General features: G+C 36.3%; 1 protein-coding gene across 7 annotated transcripts in view; it reads left to right on the top strand.

Moving 5' to 3' along the window:
* Window positions 1-20,409, top strand: part of HDAC9 (histone deacetylase 9) — a 438,875-nt gene that overhangs the window by 195,527 nt on the left and 222,939 nt on the right. The window contains exon 1 of one of the 7 annotated variants that reach the window (XM_042817003.1): window positions 8,566-8,587. The exons of the other annotated variants lie outside the window; for them this stretch is intronic. The gene's annotated coding sequence lies outside the window, so the exon portion shown is untranslated. Of the gene's footprint in view, window positions 1-8,565; window positions 8,588-20,409 lie in introns of those variants that run through there. 7 annotated transcript variants of the gene reach the window in all.

Genomic DNA, 20,409 nt, shown 5'->3' with positions numbered 1-20,409 from the left:
ACTGCTGTACTTTACAGTTTAATGACCTGGAAAAAAACTGTTTCCAGAAACATGGTCATATTAAATGATAGGAGAAAAAGTAAATAATCCAGAATCATAAAAAGCTAGATATTTACAGTCCAAACCCCAAAACCATTTCTGTTAAATTAGCAAAAGCAATTGAGAAGATGGGGTCAAGACCTCCAAGCTTAGTATTAGGAGCAAAATATTACAGCCCTGGAAATTCTAAATAAGGTACAGTTTAAAATAGAAACAGTTTTATCAAAATCACAGGCTTCTGAATGCCCTCTTGCTTAAAAATACATTGTAGGATTTCCAAGCAGTATTAAAACACACTTTTCAAGAAAAATAGCATAAGTGTTTTAAGGTAAGTTGCATCTGTTTCTGCAGCTTTTTAAGTTATTGGATCAGTTATGTATGAAGCACATTCACTGGAACTTTCCTTAGAAAAGAATAAACTGTATTTGATATTGTTGTTTGGGCTGATAGATGGAGAAGGAAATAAACTGCTGCTGTTTTTTCCAGTTTTGAAATGAATATTGTGCTGCAATGTTTCCAGTGTAATCTGAGCTTTCACAAAAGAATTGTAACTACACCAACTTGTAATTGTCCCGATGGAAATGGAAGATTGTAGAAATTTCTTTTCTATATGTAGGCATGTAGCATGTAGGTATCCATTTTCTGTATTCTCCTTGGGTATGTGCATGCTAGTTTTTACATGCCAGTAAGATCTGTAGCTTCTGCTCTATGTGAGCACTAGAATTGTAAAATATTGCTGAAAGGGTAAAGCTGCTTCTTCCTTTGTATATTAAAAAAAATCCTTTCTATCAGAAAGTTTTGGCCCATAACAGGGTCAGAGGAAATTAAAGTAGCCTTTCATTCTGTGCTAGAGGAACTTCCTCTGAAGTTTCAGTCTACCAGACTAGAACACTATATTGAGCAGCAGGGATGCCTTCAATTAACTGTATCAGTTCTATTTGTAGTACAAAGGATATGAACGGCCTACATAGCTTAAAAGAAAGGAGGCTAAACAGAACTTAAAGAGATACCCGGCACATACCATGCTGAAAGGAAAGCAATAGGATCTCTACCAGTCAGCAGTTTAAGATCATAACTAATGCAGAGGATTGGACTAAATTTATACAGGTGTGCTGTCTAGTCAATAAGGCATTCAGGAAGAATTTCTGTATGTAGAATGTAAAACACTGCTGAGAATGGTGAAAGAAGTGGGCAATGCAAATGAGTCAAAGGCAGAATTAACCAGTTCATTTTAGAAGAATTCATGATTAGCTCAGAGGACTGGTCATCATCTTTAAATTCTTGTCTCTAGGGGATTTGAATTTAACTAGATTGTTGATGCCAGTCAAAATATATTGTCCTTGTTATTGAGCTCTGTAAAATGGCTCTCCAATGTCTTTGAAAAAATCCAGAACGTGCAGTTGGCACATTAAAAAAAAAAAAAAAAAAAAAAAAAAAAGAAGTGTAGCAACATGGTGATATACCTTCTGTAGACTCACTCAGTCTCAGACTGGCAAAGAGCATGGGGAGTATTTTCCTTGCCTCTTTTAATTAGTATATTTTGACCGTAATATGGCAGAGGAGTGAGATAAAAATTAAGCTTTAAATAAAAGGAAAAATAATGAAGGTTGTATTTACTCTGTGTCTGGATCTGATCACTCCAGGTTGCATTGTTTTGCAAGGCTTAATTGCTAAAGAATGAGATGCATCCATCAGACTGAAGGGATGGAATCACCACCCCAGCCAGATTATTTACATAGTCTCCATTTTAGCAATCAGTTTGCTTATCTCCTTTACATACACAGTTATTTACAGGTAGTAGAATAGATGCGACTTAATAAAGTCTGCTATTAAGAAAGCCTGGACTGTTCCACAGTGAACCAGTGGAGCTGCCTTTTCTACTCTGGTCAAAGAAGAGTGGAATGGATTTGACTTCCAGTACTTTTCAAAATCTTCTTGAAAGAATCTCTCAAACTTGAGACTATGAGGGCCTTTGTCTCTTTTTGTATCCAGAGTGATTTCAGAACAAGGTTGCTGGGATTCAAGTGGCCTTAATACTTTGGGTACTAACCGTACTTGGTGTTGGAATGATATCTAGCTTTCTTAAGAACATAACAGATGCAATTTTTTCATGATTTAATGGCGTTTGCTAATCTTAAATGTAGGTGCGAAAGACAAATATTTTCCTTGGTCACTATGCCCCAGGAGTTCCAAAGAATAAAAAGGAAAGCTGCTTCAGAAAGCAGTTGAAAGGCTAGCATTTACTCAAAGTACAAAGAGAACTGTAGCATACAACTCTGAATTCACTTATGATTGTTCAGAAATAACACGGCAGCACCAGTGATTTCACAGTCCCTTTTACAGTGCTGGGAAGTGCAGAGATTGTGAAATCTGGTTTTATTTTATCTAGTGAAATTGTTAAAGGTGGCACAGATTGCCAAGGTTTCCATTTCAGTCAGCAGAGCTGACTGTTATCTGGCTTGAGACAACTAGGCATTCACTTATGTCATAAGTTAAAACAAATGATAAATATGCCTTAATTTTTATGTGTATTCAGTAATTGAGTAAAGGAGGGTTTCACTTCAGGGAGGAACAGGCCAAGATCAAATTAACTGTTTTCAGAAAAATAAAATATTTCGGATTTCTGCTAAGTTAGATTTATATGACTATATTTAAAATAATTTTACTTAGGAAATTTGCGAAGTGTATTCCATGCCTAGTAGCATGAAGGAAAGCCCAACATACTGTCTCTCTTAGGTAGGCAAACTCTCACTAAATTCTATTTGTGGGAGATGGTTACTCATTTCCACTAAGACAGTATTCTTCAGTGGATTTTATAGGATTGAAGAGTAAAGGTCTCTCCCCAAATTTTTATTTTTTCATGAGACCTCCAGTCTGTAGAACTGCAAGACTTCCTCTCAGTGGGAAGAGGAAAGATTTACCAATATCTGCTGAAAAGCTTTCTCCCACTTGTGAACTTCTTGCAATGAGAAGGACTGATGCTGCTAACTTTCAGCTGATATAGGCCTACCCTAAAGATGTATGCCAGCTAAATTCTCACTAGAAAAATGAGAACTTGGCATCCTACACTGCCAAGCATTTCATTCTTAGAAACAGGATTGTGTGAGAAGATTTCATAAATTCAAGTGCCTTGTATCAACTGATACATCTACAGAGAGCCTATCTGTTTTTAAGTGCAGCATTGCTTCACTTGCATTACAAGTGGAATCCTCCATATTTTTTGTGTTAATGCTTGCTTTTGAAAGAACAAAATCGGCTGAGGATTTTTGAAGGATTTAGTTGTCTTCCTAATTAGATCCAAAATAAATTATTTATAAATGGAGAATGCACACAGAGATTTCAAACATATTTGATTGTTTCTTTGTATCACACAAAATTACTTTTTTTTTTTTTTTTTTTTTTTTTTTCAGCTACTGTCAAAGATTTGCCTAAAGGAGTGAATTAAAGTATTTTCCATGACAAGAATCATAAAAGTCAGATTTTCATCTTGATTAAAAACATTTACCTCCATATATCTATTACCAAATTCTCAAAAAATAATCTATGCTTTGGATGTTTACATTTTGCCTTAATGTGCAATTCATTTCCTCCATCAAAGGGGTTTCACTGAACTTTCTGTGTGTTTTGTAAGCTCCATCTCTGCCAAATCAAAATCTCTGTGACATCTGAATTATATTTTCCACTCAGTTATTCTGAGCCCTCCAAGATCACATATTCTATTCTTTGATTTTAGATCATCTACTTATCCAAAGACTTATTAGGCAATATAATGCCCTTGATAAAATCACAGTCTTTGTGCGATGAAAGTAGTAGAGCTGTGTAGAAAATCTGAAAATTTCCTCTGCACTGAGTGCTCTCTGTTTCAGATCTCAGCAGTGTAATACTTAGCTGCTGTGGGCTGAATCTGGACCTGGATCCAAGTGCTGATGGGACATCTGTCATTCCTGTGCTCAGTTATTCTTCCTTCTTTTCTCGGGTAGGAAAGGGACAAACCTGACAGTATAAACTGGAACACTGCGACTGTATTGGCTGAGTGCATGGAATGTATCTGGGAGCTGGAGAACAGCCCTATGGAAAAAAAAAAACAAACATTTATGATTCAATATTTGATGTAGACTAACAGCTGTAAAACTACTTTTTTCTATTCTATGCAATTGATTAACATTTTTTTCTTTAATTCTGTAGACCTGTTGACTTCTTACAAAACAATACGGACACGATTAGCCAAGTTGAGTACTTAAACATACAGCCAAATTAGACAATGTATTGAATCACATGGAATTTTTATAGCTGTCTAGGAAGTCTCTTTGGGAAGAAGCTTTTAAAGGGTATCAGTTGTATTCTGTATGAATGAACAAATACCTTTAAAAGAATAGATTGTCTCTGGAACATTTTTCAACTGGCAATTGATCTCTGGTAATGCTTATGGTTTCTGCATTCCACCGCATAGTTTCCTGCCAAAGACCATGACCATGGCATCCTGGCTAGTGACTAAAAGGTAATATGAGGAATCTTTCTGCTCCTTTAAGAAATGTGTCTTAAGGGCATGTTTGCATAGAATCATAGAATTGCTCGGGTTGGAAGGAACCTCAAGGATCATCAAGTCCAACCGCAGCCTAACCATAGTACCCTAACTCTAACAACCCTCTGCTAAATCATATCTCTGAGCACCACATCCAAATGGCTCTTAAACTCATCCAGAGACGGGGACTCAACCACCTCCCTGGGGAGCCTATTCCATTGTTTAACCATTCTTTCTGTAAAGAAGAGTTTCCTAACGTCCAACCTAAACTTACCTTGGCGCAGTCTGATTTCAACTGTTTGTTAATCATTTTGGCTACAAATAAGTCTGTGTAAGATTTGGTTTTCCACAAAACAGTAATTTCTTGGTGTTCTGCATATTCCCCTTGTATATTCTTCCTTACAAACAAACAAACAAACAAACAAGGAAGGAAGGAAGGAAGGAAGGAAAAGGAAGGAAGGAAGGAAAAGGAAGGAAGGAAGGAAGGAAGGAAGGAAGGAAGGAAGGAAGGAAGGAAGGAAGGAAAATAAACAACACCACAAAACAGAGGGGAACTAAGTAATTCTATTTTTTTAGTCTTAATTTGTGCTTTATTTTCTCTTCTTTAAATCTGTCTATGGATACTTTCATGGTGGCAAGCGCTTTGTACAGATTGTTGACTTGTTTCTTCCATTCCTTCCCCAGAAAGCAAAAGCGGAAGGAATGAGGAATAAGTTGCCAGCTGCAAAGGACAAGCTGTTAATTCAAAATTATGTGACTGAAAACAGCAAGGGTTTGATATATGATATTTTTCTTGATATTAAATATATCAAACATTATAAGTGATAACTGGCAGAAAAACAAATTTTCATCTTTCACCTGCCAAAAGTGGGGCAAATATGTGATTACTTTCATGTTGCTAATTTGGTGTCGTGCTCTCCTTTTTTACATTTTCTTTAAAGAGAAAGGGAAAACAAGGACAAGGACAGAAGAATGGTTGCAGACAACCAGGATGATTCTTTTTTCATGCCTTTTGGGAAAGCATCTAGTCTTCTTTGGGAAGTGAGGTGGCTGTCATTTATCTGGTGTACTGTCCACTCTGGGTAGATGAACAAGTGCTGTGCAGCTGAGGTTCTCATGAACGACCAGCTACGCTTGGCTCTTCACCACTGACTTGTAAGCTAGACTTCCTTGGGGAAATTAGTCTTAGAAGTGTTATGTATATGACTTGTTTGAGGTCTGACCATGTTGTCTAGGAACTGTGACTATTTTTCTCTTATTTTTTTTGTCTGTGTAATTCTTTGTATTCTCTTACCCAGTGCCTCCAGTGGTGATGGATATGTGATCTCATCTTATTCTGGGCACACCTCACAGTGCTGCTATTCACACACAACCCACATTAAACATGATTTTGCTTTCTGACTTTTTACTCCCTTGAAATATAGAAATATGTCACAGAAGACAACAAAACTGTGTCAAAAATGCATGCTGTGCCCTGAAATGATATGAATTTGTTCAGTACTGACAGCAGCTCATTTGTGTTGATGGAGACCTTCCCATTTTGAACATAGACACAATCTGTACTTGTTCCAGAAATCATTGTTTCCTACCTGTACTGTATAATCTGCTCCTAATGCCTATGACCTATTTTTAAGTCTTTCTCTTTATAGCTGCTTATGTACAGTATTTATAGAACCACTATTGAAATGGTCACAGTCAGAAGTGCAGATAACATCCATTTATCTCTCCTGTGTATCTCTCCAGATTTTGCAGTACGTTATTAAAATAATCGTGAAGTTGTTTGTCACACACAGTTACTATTAACAGGAAAAAATGTGTCTTTTGTCATTTATCCACAAAGATAAGTTGTGCTCAGAACTGTTTGTAGCTTCTGCTGTTTTTTGCATACCTATCTGAGCAGATGATATCTGCTCTCTACTTTCACAGTAGAACTGACTGTTCTGTAGTTGACCATCACAACTGCAAACAAAAATGTGCTGGGAAAACACCGTCTACAGAGGAAAGTGCTTATAAATTAAATATGCCATGCAGCAGGATATTCAGATTGCAGAGTATTTTTTTTAGATTTAAAATGACTTTGCAATGGATATGACATTAAGTTGCACACAAACTTCTCTGAATTTTTCTAACAAAACAAACCATAGTAGTTTAATGTTTCATTGAAAGATTAATTAATGTGATCTGAAAAGCAAACCACATGGTGGTTTTCAGAAATACTGGCAGTAGAGCAGACTTGTATAAATGTGACATTCCTTTATAGCATTTCTGACTAAGGAACAGATAGAAGACCTACTGAGGTATCACATTAGTAGATTAAACTGGTAATTGAAAGCTGCAGTTGAAAATCTAGACAGACATTTCATAAAATCATTTCCAGAGGCCACAAATTACTGTTTATCAATCCAAATATTAAGATGCAATTGCAGAGAAATTTCCAGTCTGATTAGCCAGATTATAGTTTGGGTATGTGCAAATATATGTAGATCACTCCAAAAGTTATGCCTCCTACTACAACATATACAAAGAGCACAATAACGCTATTTGACAGAGCAAATTCGCAGTTATAAAATGCTATTTTTCAACATAGTCACCACAATTAGCTATGCATTTCCACCAGTGATGACCAAGAGCCTGCGTGTCATGCTCATAACAGCCTGCACCAGTGGAGGTGACCCACTGTTGCTGTCTTTTCTACTGAAACACATCACCCACTGCCTCACTGTGCTTACATGCACTGTTTGAGCTCCAGAAATGTTCAGTAAGTGTTGATGAATGTTGTTGGGCGTTATTTTTTCCCATGGAGAAGTTCAGTTCCACACATTTGCTTCGTCTGTACTTCCATGTCAGGTGTCATTCTGTCAAACTGCCCCTCTGCTGCCATCTGTCGCACGGCAACAAAATGTCATAAAATGTTGGCTGGTGTTATTGCCATACCACTAACATCTGCCTCTGATATCCTGGGCCAACATAATAAAATAGAAGGCTTTTGGAGCAGCCCCTGTATATGCTATATAAGACAGAGATTGCAAAATACCTATGTGAGGTATTCAGTGAGAGTAAATATGTTCCCCTGTTCTGTCTTTGTGGAGAGAGAGAGAAAGAGAGAGAAAGTGAAGAAAGCAACGGCAGCATGCACATGTGGTATATACCTGTCTTCCTTTCTGAGCACAGAGTAGAGTTGCATTTAGGAGCCTACCATAGTCTGGAAAGCATTAGCAGACTCTAAGCAGAGTTTTTTTTGCTGAGAGCATCGGTCAAAGGGTACAGGAGAAGGGTTAAGAATTAACAGAAAAGGCAGAGGTTTTCTTTCAGATGCTTTCATCTCCATAAATACTATAAAAATTTGCAGATCTTTGCACATCTGTTTTACTGAAGTCCCAACCCATTTTTGTATGAGATGGGGTTAAATGCATGACTTCCCTCAGTGCCTCTTCATCCGCTGAAGGTTTTCTCTCGTAAGAAAAGATCTACTGTATGAAAATTCATTTCACTTCTGCTAACAGAATAATAGATCTGCAAAATATTGTGAGATGGCTGTTGCTCTAAGATGATGAGCATTGTACTGGTGAGTATTCCAGTAAGGGCTAATGGCCAAATGAAGTTGGCCAAAAAGGAGTGAGCAAAATCTAGGAATATCAAGCGAAAGCAACATATATTTACTTGTCATTTTACTTTCTATCTTTAAGCTGAAGAGAGAATTAAAGCTCATTGTCTCTTAAATGTGTAGCTATCAGATCAGAAAAAGAATACTGACACATCAGTGTAGATAAGTATCTGGTAGACATAGGTTATTTCAGTCCAGTTTACCCAAACTTCAAAATCCACCTCAACACAGGAGTTCATTAAAGCCACAAGCCATGAGCAGTTTGGAGTCCTATTCCGTTAGCCTGCCACAGTAAATCGCAGCCATTCCTCACACTTTTACTCCAACTCATTGCCTTCTAGTGTGCATCCCGTGTGGATTGCAAGGGAAGAATTTTGAGCTGTTCCCCTGTGTTACCACATGTGCTGGTGCTCTGAGGCCAGGTAAGCAAAACAGTGTTTGGAGGGACCCTAAAAAAGCCTTAGAAAGACTAAGAGCCATTTAACAGCCCAGTCATTGAATGACAGAGAATTCTTGCCAGATGGTTTTCTTTACTTAGATTGAAACTAGCTGAGGACTGTTAGCTTTGAGTTGGTGGCTTTGTCTTTCACAGCCTGCAGAAACGGTCAGTGAAATGGCTGTGAGGTTGCTGCTGGGGGTTGTCAACACCAGTTATCATGTGCTATTTTTTGATCTCAAGTGGTGCTACTGTGCTGTAAGAGTTCTGCTCAATAGAAGAGTGGTTTTATCATTGCTGAATGACAGCTGTTCCCCAGGCACTAGGCTACCCAACTCGATACATTTTCATATGGTTCATATGGTGTTAATTGGCTTAATTGTATTAAATGCAGTGTTACGTTTTACTAGCAAAGTGAGTGATGTAGGAGTCATATTCACCCCTGAAGAAACAACTCCATGCACTGTCTGCTTCCACAGCTCCTGGCTGTTTTGCAGTGCACATGCTCAGTGACAGGTCCCGATAATGCAGATGGGTTTAGTGAGGCATTCTGGGCTCTCACTGGGTATATCTCACATGGCTGACATTGTGGCTCACACCACGCATACTTAGTGAAACTTATCAAGTCTCTTGCCTCCTGTCTTAAAATTAGAACAGGGAGCTCATACTTGTCTTCAGAGACAACATTATTAGAGCAGATCTGGTAGGGAGGGCTGGCATGTCCTGCAAGGAGGAAGAGGGGAACTGGTTTATGGTGTGAAGAGGCTTAACAACCTCAGGGTTGATTTTAAGGTCTCACATTTAGGAGTAATGAATATACTTGAGCCATTTTTCTTTAGGTCGCCATTCTAATCACTAACAGGAACATTATGCAAGAAGAAATACTCTGTTCTGGTATGATCAAGTGATTCTTTGGTTTGCAGCCCTTGACACAGACTTATAGTAGACAATGCTTATAGTCCAGCTATTCATACATAAAAATATGTATATGCAATTCAAATGCAAATAGCAAATAAAGTTGAGTGTATCAGTTGTGCACTGGATTTTGAATCTAAAAGTTTTCAGTAAATAAAATTGAGTAAACTGCTAGTACCCTTTCCTTCAATTGTTCTTTCTTGGTGGCTTGGTTGTTTTAGGATAGCAGTGGTGCCAGTATTTCTGTAGCTGTTGACTTAGTTGTGAGTATAGCATGTTTTAATAGTAAAATACAAGAAGGAAGTTTTTTAAAAAAAATAGAATACAAAATTATATGTATACTTATTACATATACATTTTAAAAATTCAAGATTTTCATTTTAAGGGATAGATTTTGCATACTTTTATTTTAAAGCTAGTTGTTTTAATGGCATAAAAAGATGTGATTGAGTTTATATTATGGCTAAAGAATGCTTCAATAAGAAACCTACAGTTGGTTTGTGTTTTTATTGTATTCCTTTATGGTGGTGCAAGCTTTAGATTCGTAAGGCTAAGGAAATCATTAAGAACATACTCTGCTGGAAAATACAGGTATTTTGATGCATTAATCATTTTACTCAGCAACTGCAGTAGTATGTTGATATTTCTGTACTGAGGAGACTGCGGTTCTGTCCCTGGTGCCTAAGGTCAGGCTGAGGACTGGAACCACAGTTATTTAGCAGGAAATTTATACTGCTTCAGACCATGCTGTGGAATATTGGGTAGCCTACTGTGGAAAAGGAAACCACAGGAAAGGGATAAAAACAAAACCACTCTGCATGTCCATGCCAACATACACGTTCAATGGCCACGACCAGTGAAGTTTCACAGTGGGAGGTGCCAGCAAAGATTGCACAGCCAAAAGTAGTCCCTGGAGGTGATGATGAAGTGCTTATGAAGAGCATAGGAAGGAAGCAAAATATACAGGATCTGTTCAAAACACAGAGAGAGTCCACTGCATTTCACTTCATAACCCATTTAATTTTAATTTTTTTTCCTGCAGTTCCTTTCCCTTTTTTTTTTTCTTTTTTTCTTTTTTATTTTCCCTGTTTGTGCCACTGTATTCTTTCAGAAGATTTATATTTATTTGAACTAAATTTTTGTTATAAATGTAAATATTGCTGTATGAAGAACATTAGTGATTTAGCAGAGCAGAAAATAGTTTTCATAATGAGGCAAGAGTAATAATTATGCACTGAGTGGATTTCTGGGAAGTGGATTCCCTTCACTGCCTTTTTTTTTTTTTTTTTGGAAATACAATATAGCATCTTAAAACTATTTTGCCATGAAGTCCATTATATTAAAAGAAGCAAGGAGCATTTTTAATCTAATGTGGTGGTAGTAGATGAAGGGGAAGATACAATAATCTATCATGATAAAGTTAGGAATGATTTTGCTGTTGTTGGAAGAAGGTCGATTCTGACATTTTTTATTAGTGGTAATTTAGAAGTGATTTATAAGGTAATACAGTTATTTCTAATTATTCATTTTATCTTGAACATCTTTTGACACTTGACAAGATCAGTGGCTCTTGAAAGGCTGCATTAATGTTGGTCTTTGAAAGTGGTTTTTTTTTCAGTGAACGTTATAGAAATCAGACTTGCTTTTTTGAGACATGTTTGTGTCTTTCTACCCTTTGTTAATATGATTCTCATTTAGAAACAGGAACTGTGAGATGTGCTGGGGAATAAATAGTTCTCTTCTAAATAGCTATTGTCAAGGAAGAGTGAAGGAAATGAATTGTGTGAATTCTTAGAACCAAGCAACGTTTATTTCAGAAAAAGACATACTTCTCAGGTCAGAATGGCTTTTGCTTTGCAAATAAGTTATTTTTTCTCTGTCTTTGTAATAATGTAATAATGATAATAGGGAAAATGGCATTTTCTGCAGAAGAGATATTGTAGATGGCTGTTTGATAACCATTTGAACCAGTTTGATACGAAAATTGGAAACTCTGGCAGAGTTTTAAGTTTTGGTTGCATTGAAGCTTGTATCATGTGAGCCTGCCTGACATTATCGGGGTAGTATCAGCATTGTAGCAGTGTTTTGAACTCAGAAACGCGTGGAACTGAACAAACACAAGTGGAGAAGATGCATGGTAAGATTTCAGAGAGGGCTTTATTTAAAGGCATGGATGGTTTGGTGGGTAATTTTCCATCTAGTCTCTCTCTTTTATTTGAGAGAAAAGTGGTCAGCAGGTCCTCACTAGAAAGGCACAAAGCAGATTTAAAAAAGATGAATATCATTTTGATATCTCATTCAGAAATAACTGAAACAAGCACCGGTTTCTGTGCAGTGCTCTAAATCATCTCAATGTGGGCAGTTGTTTTTGAGGAACTGATTAAATTCTGAAGATTCTTTCATGCAGTTTGCACACAGGTACTTTCTCAGGGTATTTGAAATGTTTAAGATTACTACTAAGGATTTTCATTCAATTCTGGAAGTTTGGGGTCTTTAACTAGATTTCATTTTCAGGTCATTCTGAAAGGATATCATTTGATGATAGTCATGAGATGTTGTTTCAGTGGGTCTACTTGGGGGTTTTAGTGGCAGAAGGAATTTTAAATATTGTTTTTTTTTATTCAATTTATTCTGATATTAAACTGTGTATCTGGTTATGTACGTGCATCCTTTGGTTTGTACATGGATTTGAAAAGCTGAATATCCAATTGGTGGATATATTTTCTAGTCAAAAATTACATTTTTCAATAAGCTTAATTTGACTGGCAGCAAAAATAAGATGAGGTGATTCAACAAAAATATCTCAAATGATTTCTAATGATTTTCTTGTAAACTGTTCTCTGTAATAGTTTACCACTGTTGATGGAAAGGGCAATCCCATGCAATAGTATTGGGGGAGATCTTCAACTTATGCCAAAATAATATGCTGTCATTATGAATGTGTTTGAGCAAAATTATGTCGTATCTATTAGGTCATATATGTCACTGTTGATAACTAGTGCTCCTTGATCAAAGAGTTTGGGATCTGCAGTTGTTCAACATTTTGACTAGAAGACATTCAGCAAGCACTATGGCATTGGATTTCCATGACTCTGTAGAGGTGGCTGATAATACAGTGTGGTACTGTCTGAGGTCAGAGTCCTTATAATTACTAGTGGGCTCTCATCAACTTTATCCCAGTCTGAAGCCTTCTCTTTACTAGAATGACCTGTAAGGTGAAATAAAGGAAGCTAGCAAAAGCCCATAAAAGAAAGTGCGACTTCTGGAAATGGGTGAATTAAGAGTCTTGTAGAGTGATAGGTGATCAGTTCTCATATTTCAAGAAAGACCATCTGCTAAGTTTTTATGGTCTTTGACATGGGATTTATTTCACCTGTATTCAAATGACATTTAAGGCAAATCCTTAAGTAACCCTTTTCCCTTTCTATTGACTGTCAGTTTACATAATTCTTTTTTCTCTATGGAAGATGTAGTTATAATTGGAAATGAAATTGAATTTTATGGATGCATAAGTGAGTTCTTTCTGAACCAAGATCTAGACAGTTTGTCAGTTTGGTATGCTGAGTTGTGGAGAAAGTGGAAAGTGATAGTATTGGGTATTGTGCTGTTTTGTCAAGTGCATAGCTCTAAACTGTCAGATTGTCAGAGTACATTCATGTACTTGGTATGTACAAAATCACTGACACCTCCAAACCTCCTTTGCTTCACGTAGGCTGACTCCTGGTAATTCTCCAAATATTTATGCCATGTCCAAACATCATTATTCCTTTACTTTCTGAAGGGCGTTTCTGTCCACAACAAGGAGGAGCTGGTAATTGTGTACATTCTGTGGTAATTCTAGGAAATGGTGTTTTATGACATTGGCTAGGGGGAAGTCAGCTTCATGCAATATGTTCTTTAGCTTCAGTCCCTATGACATTTTGCTTTATGGATATACTACCATGTCTTAGTCTTCATTGGATCAATTGAACTTTACAGTCAACAGAGTGTGCTGAGCTGGAGTTGGCAACAGGGAACTCCATTACAGTGTAAAAATTTCAGTTTGGATATTTACCACCAGATACTAACTCATTAGCAAAAATAAATTCCCATTTCTGATCAGTGTAATTCATATGAGTGTGTATGACATAAGTATAAAAAGCTGTAGAAAGTGAAGCTGTACTTTCTGGATGCAGAATTATTATAAAATTATTTGTATTTTATTCTTAATTTTGATATAATAATATCACTGTAGTTTCTTCAATAAACTAAAACCACTGAAAATCACTTTCTGATAACACTTGTAACATTTTGTTTCAAAGAGAGAAGAAAACTAAAAATTAAGCAGATGACTGCAGTCAGGAAGACTTTTTAAACTATGAGTAGGAGTGTGTCAGGCTCTTTGTTTAGCTTAGAGAGCTGAAAATGCTTTGCCATAATGTTTATGGGCCTATGTTATTTACTTGTATTCTTGGTCTATTTTGTAATTTTAAAAATTGCTTTGTAGAGTACAATATTCAGAAAAGAAAATACTTCCTTTAAAACTGAAGTTTCTAATCTTTTAAATACTTGATTTGTCACATGCAGAAAGGAAAAGAAATAATTTCCAAAATTTATCAGATTTGGACATGGAAGTATAAGAAAGATGGAAGGACCATGTGCACATTACTAAGGAAGAAAATAAATGAGATTGAACAGAAGAACCTAGTAAAGAGCACTGCTGCTCCAGCTAAGACACTCTTGAAACTTTAGCAATCCTTCTGCAGTGCACTCTAGTTTCTTTCTTACGACACTCAACGTTTTTGAGTTCTGTTTGGTACCAAGCTCTCTCAGTGATTTGTCTTGCAATTGGCATGGCAAGTTTTCAGTGGCAAAACTTTAATTGTGCTCCCTTCTCCCAGTCCTTAACATGCAGTAATTCCATACCATGTTGTGAATCCTCTCTCACTGATCACACAAATTTCTGCTTAAAGTGCAAAAGCAGAACAGTTCTTTTCACGTTGCTTTTTGCATTGCAAACTCTCAGTTTATGAAGTCATTTACAGCCAGATTCAAAGGCTCAATCAACAGAACTAAATGTACTTCATAGTGCAACATGCCAAGTTTTTTTTTACCTTAATTCTGTTGAGAGGGAACTTCTACTCTGAATGATTAATTTACTAAGTGTGGAGGGCTGAGGGTTTCAATATGGCTAAGTTCTATTTAAATGATTTAGTCTGAGATTCTCAAAGGACCCAAAGTGTTTCTTGAAGAGTAGTTTTGAATGCTTGACAGCATTTAAGCAGTCATTCTAGTGTGCGTGTTCCACACCTGATCTGCAAATTTCTAAAATTTGCATTTAAAATTTGAGTAAGGTTCCCATGGATTTTTTTTAACTTCTTAGTGTGAAATTTAATTTCTGGAAAAACTTTTTTGGGAAAAAATCTCTTCTTTGAGGTTGAAGAAATGCCCACCTGACTGGCCTTCTGCTTGTCAAATGAGTTGAGATGAAGAGAAAAGCAGCCAACCCACTAGTAAGAAATAGACCTATTGATATATAGAAAAAAAATGGGTAATAATTTTTGGATTTCCAGTTTTTCTGAAATGTGCTTGCTACATTGCATCAAAAATGTATGGAATTTTTCTGTTGCTGTTGTGGATTTTTTTTAAAAGAAAGTAGAGATGTATTTCTTAGCTGTCTTCTTTTGCATTATTTTTTTTGAGTATTACAAAATGTGGAACCTTTATTCAATATTCATATCGAATAATAATAATGGAAAATTTATTCAACTAAAATAACAGTATTATACTAGTAATTCCTATTGTTTTCTTTTCCACTGCTCAAAAATTACGAAGACAATTGTTTAACAGATGATAGACTGACATGACAGTCTACTCTACATGTCGGTTTCTTTCCAATGCTCACCATCATGTGTTCCTAACTCTACTTGTTGATTGAGGTAACTTAACTGTAAATTAGATGGACAGAGCTTTCTTTGTTTGCAGTTTTGAGTTCAGCCAGCGTATGTCTGAAATCAACTTAAAAGCATGGTAGTGGCTTGAAGTCAAATAAAGAAATAATATTAAGTTGGATAGAAGTATAATGTATCATTCCAATGATGTAAATTATTAGTATTAGGTTGGATATCAGGAAAAACTTCTTTACAGAAAGGGCTGTTAAGCACTGGAATTGACTCCCCATGGAGGTTGTTGAGTCACCATCCCTGGATATGTTTAAAATCCGTTTGGAAGTAGGACATGATTTAGCAGAGGGTTGTTAGAGTTAGGGTACTAATGGTCAGGTTGTGGTTGGACTTGATGATCTTTAAGGTCTTTTCCAACCTGAGCAATTCTATGATTCTGTGATTCTGTGAATTCTTAAAATATAATTAATCTAAAAAGTCATCCAGGGAAAGGATACTAATAGGAATTTTGTTAATGAACATTTAAAGCAAAAAGATTAATTTTATTATATCAATGAACAGTATCTCAGTTAAGCTACGTTTTTGTTGTGTTTGGTATCCACATACACCTGGATATAAACCATGGTATTTGTTAGTAATTACTTATTTCACACTGCTTTCTCAGTTCATGCTAGCTTTCTGATTGACCTGATAAACAAGATTTTCCCCCCCTGGTAGTTGAAATTAGGTCTTTACATTTTGGGGAATGTTTTCCAGAGTTCTATTTAGTCTGAAGAGTACAACCCATGAATGCATTTTTAAATTTTATTTTTAGTATATTATTAATTTTAAAATAGTGTTATCATTCTGTTATATGTATTTCAGTGCTCGTGGTAAGTTGCTGTTGCCATCTGAGATCTTTCGAACTCATAGCAGATATCTACATCTCGTGGTTCCTAGGAACCCAAGTAGATAGTCAAACTGAAGTAAACAAATGTATGGAGACTGTAGGGTTAAAATAATTTTCTGCGATGACATGAGTCAAAATAGGAGAAACTGAGATAAGTGGTGTAATAATGATATTGTTATGTGTGTCACAGAATTACTTTTCTTTACTATGAGAGTGGTGAGGTTCTGGAACAGGTTGCACAGAGAGGTTGTAGATGTCCCATCCCTGGAGGTGTTCAAGGCCAAGTTGGATGGGGCCCTGGGCAGCCTGGACTAGTATTAAATGGGGAGGTTGGTGGCCCTGCATGTGGCAAGGGGATTGGAAATTCATGATCCTTAAGGTCCCTTCCAACTCTGGCCATTCTGTGATTCTATAATTTCATGAACTAGATGTTATATCTCTAGTTTGAAATTAGCTCAAGAACATCATTTGATCTTAGAAGTAAAAATCTGAATATATGTATTTATGTGTGTTTATTTTGTCCACTATAGCCTTTTATTACAAAATTGAGGAGTTGTGTAATACCTAGGTTACAACTGTGAACTTGAGATGTCTGTCTCCTTTTTTCAAGTAATTCCCCCAAATCCCAAATAGCAGAATATGAGAGAGATACTTTTTTTATTACTATTATTTTCTGCAGATGGTTATTGTTTGAATCTATTCACTACAAAACGAAAACTCTCTTTGCATTAATGAGAAGGGGAAAAAAAAAGTAAGCATCCTAGAAGACTGGAATTTCCTTGATTGTGAGTTCATAATGCTTTTTGTATTCTTTATGTAATCTCTTATGAGAGTGCCTGCCCTGTGTAATGGGGAAATGAGGCCATCTTCATGGTACTCGAGGTTGTTTTTTGAAAGATGTACTCATTCTGCAGAAAAACAAACAAACAAACAACAACAGGACAAAAAACCAACAGATTAAATCAAGGCCTTTGAAATACTCACAGCTCTTTCATCAAGATAATTGGATCTTCCTCAGGAACTCCCCCTTACTGTCCTTACAGCAGCCCACTGTCTGCTTGTTGACATCTTAATCCATCCAACTCTGTGGCTCAGTAGCTGCATAATATTCTCCTCATCTGCATTGCCATTGTTTCTGTCCCTTTTCGTATTCTGCCACTCCTAATTCACTTCTGCAGTCTAGTAAACTCTACCTGATTTGCATTTAATCACCATTATGATAATTTCTTCTCTTTTTCCATGCTTTTCCCATGGCTTTTTCTCTATGCATGCTTTAATCTCTGATCTGAGATATCAGTATTCCAACAGGTACAAACTAATGATCTAATAGTACTTATGTACTTTATTTTAGTCACTATGCAGATGTACTGGGAGCTACCTATTAGCAAAGGAGGACAGATTCCCCAGACTATGCTACAGTCCAAGGCAAGGTGGTATGAAGGAGAGCAGAACAGGAATAAGTACACAGGAAAAAAAACCAAAACATTTCTTCGCTAATAAACATCTTGTTAATTAAACACGTTAATTTTGTATTGAACGTATGTGAACTATATTTCTGAGCTGACATAGTAAGTTGTAGTATGTTACCAGCCCCTGACTGTTGTTTCCCTTAATCTCCCACTAAAAAGTTTCTTTAAAAACTATTGTTATTCTTTGTTGGACTTTTCCTTTCCTCAGTGGGAGATTTCAGTTCAGTCCCAATTTTCTGTGCTTGGATTTGAAACTGTGTTTAGCCTCATTTGTATCAAAGATCAGGATGATCCATAAACACTAATTGATAACACTGGAATGATAGAAAGTCATTTCTGATTTCCCTTGAAAAATGACTTCTAGAGACATTGTAAGCTTAATGAGTTACAGCCACATGTTAGCTATTCAATTGAAGAAGAAGAAGAAAAAAAAAAAAAGGCTTGAAAGTGGGGGAAAAAATGCTTCCTGGTTATTTTTGGTTCATTCATTTTTTTCCCTAAAATACCAGTAGAGTTGCCAGCAAGAATTGCCAGTAGTCCCTTGGAAGATTTGCACCAGAGCTTGGCTTCCAATGGTGTCAGTCTGAGCACTGGCTGTCACGCACCTGAAACAGCAAAACTATTTGTGGATACTTGTTCAGCAGAGCTCTACCCACAGCCTAATTGGCTTGAGCACACTGTCCAATGATGCTAAAGATATAACTGCTGGCATACCCTAATGGTATCTTTGATATTTAAGGGAGAACTTTTTGCCCTCTCATCTTTCTTTGTATCACCCATTTAGGACTAGAGTAGTGACATCCCCACTGTTGGGGATTATTCAACTGTTGTAGATTCTGCATAACCACCAACACACCTACAGTATTCACAAGTGGAGAACAGATGAAAGCAGAGTGAATGGAAATCTACATTCTGGATGTATTTGGTACCTCTTGCTGCAGCATTATAATATCTCTGAATGGGGTATCAGAAAAAGCAGGTCTCTGGAAAACCCTGTGGAGCCCTCTCAGTCATCCTCAGCATCCTGCTCTGTACACAGTCTTCTGATGTGTAATAATACTGACACAAAAGTATATTGCCTTTTATTAATTTGTATGTGACATTTAGCATTATATCTGTTTTTAAAAGGGAGGTGAGAGGAATAGTTTGTCTGCTCTTTGCATTTTCTGAGCATTTCAGGGTATGATGCAAGAACAGTATATTTAAGCGAGTGCACACCCACAGTTTATGTCACACATGGTTCCATTTACATTAATTAACTAATTGTAAGAGTTTAGTGAATTGACCAGCAGATAAGCTGGCATTTATTGATTTGGAGATGGTTTGTACCTAATGAATTCGGTAACTGTCACACAGTGTTACCACCAAATCAAACCTTAATTGTCATCCTTATTATGATCTTTTTAGGGGCGATACTGATCCATGCATGGAAGATAAACTGCTAAATTAGTGCTATTTTATATTCTTCTCTCTTTTTTTTTTTTTTTTTTTTTTTTTTTTGTCACAGAGTGGGCATTGTGTGCCCAAATAGACTAACTTGATACTGTATACCAACAGCATTATTAACATTATTAACAAATTAACAAATTACTTATTATTAATGAAGTATCATCATTATTATAGTGTTAATAATATAGGTAGTCTTATGTGCATTATAGTAATACTACTGGTATGTCATACACTGTGGAACTGAGAAGAAAGATGTGTAGAAATTCTATTTTTTTAACTATACACACATTTGTCTTTGTCGTGTTTCTATATTGTCTGCAGCAGAAGTATCGAGAGTTCCTTATATCAAAAAGGTGTTTTCTGGAAAGTGAAGATATGCCTGTATGCTGATGGGTGTAGAGAACACATGTATAAGAACTCTCTAGCTGAAATGTAAAGTAACCCAAAAGCCAAATATAGATCAGCTTGAATTTCTTGATAATAGATCATCCCAGGTTTGAGTTTAAAAGTGTTTCACATTCTAATGTGACTTACTGGGCACATTTGCTTTTATTCCTCTGACAGAAGTGGTTGGCCTGCTATTTGCGTGAATCCTGGCAAGCTAATAAGTAGAACTTTTGCTCATGTGTTCACTGTAAAAGAAAGAGCAAATGCTAACATTTAAAACTTCTTCATTACAGCAAATTAGATGGCTTTTATGTTTGTGTTTGTTATGACTGTTTGACTCAAAGGCATATTTGCAGAGAAGGAATCTGATTTTTGTAAATCAGTATAATAAAGCCTTTGATTTTTTTTCACCAAAGCCAGCTAGCTATAACTTCAGTGTTGGTGTTTCAAGGCCTCTCACTGATATTTTAGAAGTCTGTGGTTGTTCGAGCTTCCTTTCCAGGCCCTGGGGAAATAAGAGAATGGTAAATCAAAGCACAGATCACTGTTTGCATTTATTTTACTTCTCATTATGACATGTATGCAAACACTTAAAATAAATAGGGAAAAGGTATAATCATGATAAAATCCCTTTTATAGAACAAAAGAGAATACGTTTATAGTCTAATTTATTACACTTCTCCTTAATACCATAAGTCAGTTGAGTGCCTCATCAAGTTTGACAGTTCATTTATACTTTTGTGATAGTATTGTTAAAATAATTACTGACTTTTTAAGTATAATCCAAGAAAACAAGTAGAAATTATTTTCTGTGATC

The sequence above is a fragment of the Centrocercus urophasianus genome, unplaced genomic scaffold (assembly GCF_019232065.1).
Source record: "Centrocercus urophasianus isolate 14NV4802_14NV808 unplaced genomic scaffold, USGS_Curo_1.0 seq_16, whole genome shotgun sequence".
Lineage (NCBI taxonomy): Eukaryota > Metazoa > Chordata > Aves > Galliformes > Phasianidae > Centrocercus > Centrocercus urophasianus.
The sequence above is the reverse complement of the archived record's forward strand: the minus strand, read 5'-3'. Positions and strand labels throughout refer to the sequence as shown.